The sequence below is a fragment of the Pteropus alecto genome, unplaced genomic scaffold (genome assembly GCF_000325575.1).
Source record: "Pteropus alecto unplaced genomic scaffold, ASM32557v1 scaffold25, whole genome shotgun sequence".
NCBI classification, from domain to species: domain Eukaryota; kingdom Metazoa; phylum Chordata; class Mammalia; order Chiroptera; family Pteropodidae; genus Pteropus; species Pteropus alecto.
Window position 1 is genome coordinate 29,417,280 of NW_006441955.1, and position 6,987 is coordinate 29,424,266.

The window sequence follows — 6,987 nt, forward strand, 5'->3', positions numbered from 1 at the left end:
AAGAATGCCCAAGCCCTGCTTCTGTCGAGTCACCCGATACCTTCCATATGGTTTGGAATAGGTTTTGGATAGGAGTGATAAAAACTGCTTCCCCTGCTCTTACCCCCACCTCAACCAGTAACATCAACAAGACAAAAGCTTGCTTCTCTTCGTGTAAATGTTCAGAGAGGGGAACCAGGGAGTCCCTGGTATGACTCTTGATGATGCTAGGAATATCTTTTTGCTTCATCATCCATGATATTCATTCCCAGAATTTCACTGCCCAATATGGCTGCTTCGGCTCTTGCCATTACCACTTTAATTCTAACCAATGAAGAAAAGAAAAGGGAAAAGGTACATACCTCTTTCTTTTAAGGACACGTCCAGGAAACTTTATAATACTTCCACTTATATCTTGCTGTCCAGAATTCAGTTACATTGCCATAACTAAGCTGCAAAGGAGGCTTGAAATATCTCTTCTTTTTATTAGAGACCATGGGCCCAATTAAAATTTAAAAGTCCCTTTATTCTGTAGGTAAAAAAGAAAAAAATATTGGGTGATGACTTTTCGTCACCAGTCAGTTGGCCATTGAACACTTGGAGCAAATGATACTGAAGGTGTGTCTAGTCTAGATTCAAACTTGGGCTCACACTCCTTTTAGTCTCTAGATGTTTTTATCACAGTCACCTCCTACAATTATTGGAAGCTTTGTTCACTAATCCCAATCTAACTCAATTAAGCTTTAAATCTGGACTGCTCTATAAATGCTTGTCAGAAAAAAAGAAAAGGAAAATATCTTAATTGAAAAGCAAACAGAAAAAAATCAAATCATTCCTCAGCCTCTGTTGACAGCTTTCAGGCAAAATTAGCAAATTAAAGATAGTCTGCCTTTCTTACACCCAGAATAACGAACTATGACAGGCGGGCCTGAGTGCCCTGGCAATAACTGAAGATGCCTTCATTCCTTCCTCCTCCCACTCCCAATCCAGGAGAAAAGCAATGTGATCAAAATAGGCCATAGAGAGCTGGCTGGAAGTACTTGAAATTCAGCAGGTAGGCAGCCTTTGTCTCCAGACAGCAGTAAAACCATAGACGTCTGAGTCCTTTTCAGATCACACCAGATTTCTATTAATGTGATCTGGGTCTGCAGTGAGTAGAAAATACACATGCCACGTGGGGAAGCACTTCATGAGTGCAAGTGGGAATGAGCATGCCTTGATGCCAATAGATTTTATGTGAGAACTGTTTAGTGTTGAATTTGATTATTTTCAAATGGAGGGGCGTACAGGGTATAAGAACCACAAGGTATTTAAAAATTGCCATTCCACGTCCCCTCCCTACCCCACATTTAAACCTCAGACTCTACAAAAGGCATTTAATGACTTAATTTAAAGGTAAGTTCACGAACTGGTCGCTTTTCAGTGGAATCTAAGCTGACATGTTATCCTTTGGCCAGTCCAGTATGTGTCTGTTTGCACCGCTACATTTGCAATCCTCTAGGTGAGACTGAAAGTTCTAATTTATTACACTCTCTTAATTTCTGAATATTTTGCAACCAGCAATGCACACTTTTACATTACCTCTCTGGACCCTAAAGGTGTATGAAAATTAGACTCCTGATCTAAAGCAAAGAACACACAGAGAGCCTCCTTAGAGTAAGTTAATTCAGAAACCAGAAATCGCCAAGCAGATTTCAATGAAAAGAAAACAAGTTGGCATATGGCATTAGAGTGTGCAGCAGATTTGAGTATCATTTTTGATACTTAGTGGACATGATGAATATGATGAAAAATAGACCAATTGCTGGCAGTCTCTTCATTCTGTGCTCAAGAAATATCCCATGTGAGCATGGATACAGTCCCTCTGAGCTTAGGATACACTGTCAGGGCACACACTGTCCTTCCTTGCATTAGTGAAATATATCTTTGGAGGAATTTAATTTGGAAAAGTCTAATGACCTACAGTTTGCCCAGCCACTCCCATATTTGGAAGCAGAATGCATAAAGTATTTACTGATGGTGATCCATCTGCCTTTGACGGTCATTGTAAATGGGATCTGCAGGGGTCAGGTCTGGGCACAGAGCCATTAACTGTTTTCTGTAATGATTTGAAGGATGAAGTTAAATGTTCAAAGATCTGACTGCTGCAGGACAGATATGCTCCTTAGGAGAAAACTTGTTAATTCTGCTTCAAAACCAGGAACACAAGCCACAGGAAGAAGAGAGAGAGCCATGGGTGTATTAATGAGCAGCTCATTAGCTTCATGCTGTAGCTCCATAGGCAATTAAGTAGTCTGGGTACCATTTCTGGCCAGTAGTGGCAGTTCTATAGAGAGAAAAAGAGATTAAAACTATCACATCCAAGTTCATTTGCTGACAGTGGTTGTCTTATGTCTTTGTGAATCTCAAGAAAAGAGTTGTGTCCAGCCTAGCACTGGGGCAGAATAATGGAGAAGGCTGTGAGTAAAGCAAGTTCTCTTTGGCTACCTACAAGTAGGTAGCTATATTGGTATCTGTTTACATCAGTTAGGTAGTTTTTCCTGTACACAGTTATCTTTAGGGAAGAAATAGAAAAGCTGGGGATGTCAGGCAATCTCCAAATAGAAAATGTGCCCTTCTTCCTTAGAATAAGTACATGGTCAGATCTACTGGCTTTATCCTAGTAGAGATGGCAAGGAGGTCAGTGAGTAAAGTTGAAAATAATGCTAAACATACTTATTACCTGTGGAGTTATTAATATAAAAGCAGGCTATGGCCCAGGCAGCCAGATCTACAAACAACAAGATAAAGAAACATGTGCCACAAGATAGCACATACTATCACCTAGGCGTCACCCATGGGGTATCTTAGGTCACAGAGCTTAGAGCTTAGAGGCTTTTAATCTTCCAGAAAAGTCCGGCAAAGCAACCAGGAAAAGATGTACCATAAGGGTCTCTAACTCTGTCATCTGTGGGACATATCTATGGTAAAGTTTTCAAGTTAAATGTCTTCTTTCTGAATTAAAGGTAGAAGAATCATTCTGTAAATTGTGTTTTATTCCCTTTTTCAATAGATTATACTTTATTTTTATATGCTGGGAAGTATTTAAAAATAATACAAAATGCATCAGATTATAAACATATTTTGAGGGGAATTCAGTAAAACTCTTCAAACAACCAGCATTTCCTGCCTTTAAAAATTAGTGTTTGGGTCAGTATTCTCGCTCCTGTGCCAGAACCCAATGATCCCAGTTGAGATACAGCATGGCGCAGTGGGCGGAAGCACTGGGGCTGCTCCAGATGCATCTGGGCTTGAATCTAACCCCATATCTACTTGACATGGGAGCATGGATAAGTTGTATGGTTCCTCTTCAACCCCAGGTATCTCCTCTCTTCCCTAGTGCAAATACAGAGACAGAGAAAAGCAGCACTAGCCTAGCCTTGTCCAATAAAAATATGTCAGCCACATATGTAATTTAAAATCTTCTAGTAGTCACATTCTAAAAATTAAAAAACAGGAATTAAATAATATATTTAACCCAATATCTCCAAAATATTACTTTTTTCATAAGTAATTAATATAAAAGTTATTAACAATTTACTTTATGATCTTTTTTCATGTCTTCAAAATCCACTGTGTATTTTACACTGACAGCACATCTCAATTAGGACAGAACAGCTCAAGTGTATCAGGATTAGTTTCAGTTGAAAATCCAAATAACAGTACTTAGACAAGACAGAATTTCTCTACCATGTTTATGAGATCTGAAGGTAAGCAGAACGGGGTCGGTATGGCCACTCCATAACCATTGGATCCCAGACTTCTCCTAGCATGTTGTTCTACCATCCTCAACACACAGCTTCCTATGTGGTCCAAGATGACTGCTTCAGCTTCAGTTATTACAGTGGGATTCTAGCCAAGAAGAAGTGCTGTTATAAGAAGTTGCATATAGCACTTTTACTTATATTCCTTTAACAAGATCTTAGTCATTTAGCCATACCTAACTGCAAGGCAGGTTGGAAACTGTGGTCTTGATTTCAGACAGCCAAGTATCAGGCTAAATGAGGACACGGGGATAGATACTGTGAAGAAGTTAGCAATCCTTCCGTGATACCAGTCTCATATGATTGATGGAGGATTGAATGAGACTAGATTGTACGGTCATTAGTATTATGAAAAGTTCATTAAAATATTATTTTATTACTATGCTGTCACTCCATTTAAAGCCCAGTCAAGCCACAGAATTAACAAACATATGTTGAACCCAAATATTGCTCATTTGATGCATCCATTGCTTGCTTAGATCCTTGGATATTGGGTTGTTCTATATGCTTTATCTTCATAAGGGTACATAAAAGAAAAAAAAACTGCATTATTTAAGTTCCATGAAGATTGTTTTGCTGAGTAAAGGGAAACATGCTGAGCAAAATGCATATGCTTTTGTTGGTCCCCAAAGACCCAGAGAAGTTAGTGTGAGGCATTCGTGAATTCTAAACACATCCTGTCCCTAATTAAGAATGAACATTCAATAACATTCAAATGATTTTGTGAGACTAATGAAGGGGAGATCTCTGATACCTTTGGGTCAATAACAAACAGAAATAAAAATTTTTAAATAATAAAATTTTAAAATCTGAGTAAATCTGCCTTCATTAATTTGAGCCAATTAGGTTGACATCAGTCCGTTTAATTGCCTATTTTGGGCAGATTTGATAATGAATTTTTAATGCTAAGGTGACTTCTCCCAGCCACCAGAATGTAGGTTATTCATCAGCCTTTTGTATGATGTGCATGCAGAATGCAGAGTAAGTTAACATCGGCCTAATCCACATGGAGTTAAAAAGGAAAACTTTAGAACTATGAATCCACAGTGGAGGAGGAAGGGAACACTGTATGAAGGGTCAGGATACCAGGATTGTGGTCCCAGATCTGCCCCTGACTTATCTGCAACACCTTGTACATTCTCTTAACCTCTGTTAGTTCAATTGCATACCGTGTGAAATAAACAAATCCAACTAGAAATTTATTTCAGCATTTAATTTCTGTGATTTTTCTAAAAATCCAATTATTTGAGTTGTATGTGTCACTGCTCCCTTCTGCCATTCAATTAAAATTCACAGCATTGCCGTGTTCCACAATGTCATTTCCCCTTTATAAATGTTCTGAGCAACCAGTCTGGTTGATTGTCTCTTGACTGTGCATGAGCTGGGAACAGCTGTTTTTCTTGAGAATTGTTGAGTTGGCTGATTGTACAAGCCTATATAGCTTTAAGTTTAAGTCACACTCTCACTGTATCCCCTGGTGGAAGTATCCCCCACTCTAGGAATAGGACTTCTCCACAATCAGAGCCTAGAATTGAGGAGAGGAGAAAGCACAAATTTCCCAAGTGGGTCACTGGGAATGATGGTCAGTGGGGCCATTCCTATTTCGACCCTTTGTGTTACCAGACCAGTGTGTTCTACCATTTAGGGACATAGCACCATATATACTGCATCCTAGAAGATGGTACTCCATCATCACATGGTATCATTGCCAAGCTGTGCTTCAGTTGTTCCTTTAAAAGACTGTGTTTCATAATCCAGGACAGCAGCTTCTGGATGGTACAATATGTGATAGGACCAGTGGATTATATGGTAACTTACAGACTGCCATATCTTCTTTATTTTTAAGTAGATCCTTCAGTCCCTTGGTCTGAGTAATATTATAGAGGGTTGTATAAGCCCTTGGCTAGTATTGCCAGTTGAGTCCCTGAGGACAGGAAAGGCAAACTCATACTAAATTATGTATCAATTCTAGTTAAGATGAGTTTCTTATCCTTTCTTAATGAAAGAGGTCTAGCATATTCAACTTGCTGCCAAGTAGCTGGTTAATGTTCTCAAGGATTTGTACCATATCAGGTTCTTACTTGATATTGGTCTCTGCTGCTAGATATTTGTTAGCAACAGTTATGACCAGTAATGGAAAGCAGAATCCTCTCTTTGGGGCCCGTGTATGGCCTTCCTCTCTGCTACCATGACTACTCTATTCACAAGCTCATTGTGCCAACACTAAGATTGCCAATGACAAAGGTTGATTGACATCAACCAGCCAAGTCGTTTTACCTATTCAGTTGGTCAGTACCTCATCCATGACTGATGCCCTTTTATAGACATTATGCAATACAAAGATCTTCGCACTTAATGTCCACTCCCACAGTAACTTGTGCCCAGGTCTTCATGTATAAAGATGACTGAGTGACAAAATGAAGAAGTCAATGCCACTGAAAGAAGAATTTATAATTTACATTTCCTGAGAAAAGGGGACATGCCATGCCATGCAGGGCCACAAGTGAAGTACTGGGTCTTGGTCAGGAGGCAGAATTAGGAGTGAGAGGAAAACCTAGGCCAGAGCCTTTATTGGGGTTTCCATGAGGAAAGGCAAAGCAAGGCAGAGTAAATAGCTTGGAACTGGCTGATTTAAATAATTCTGGCAGGCTTTGGGGTATAGCTCTAGCTGTCTCGTTCCTGGGCCTGGATTAACTTAGGGCAGAGGAAATATTGGCTTGGTGTGTGATATAGATAAAGAAGTGGTTAGATTGCATATGAGAAGCATGCTCCCAAGTAAGTTTTCTATCTTTGGGAATTAGATACCCCTAGGAGAAGCAATCTCTCCCTGGGTCTGTAGGTCCCCCCAGGATCTCAAAACATCATAAGATACAGAAAATGAAAAACATGATTAATACATACAGATCTATTTACAAGCCTCTTCCTTATCCCCAGTCTGCCAATCTTTTACTTTCCAGGAGTCTGACCAACCAACCAAGCCATTTGTCCATGAGTTTTTAGATATCCTTACCGAGGGCCACTTTTCTTTTCATACAGAGTAGATAACACTTTGGCATATTTTTTAAAGCTTTACTCATTGAGAGGATTTCTCTTCTCCACCATCATAAAAGCTACCCTCCTCTTATGGCCATTAGGGGATGACATGGAGGACGAAGCCCATGTCTTGTGCCTTCTAGCCCTACTTGTGCCTAATCCTGGATCTATG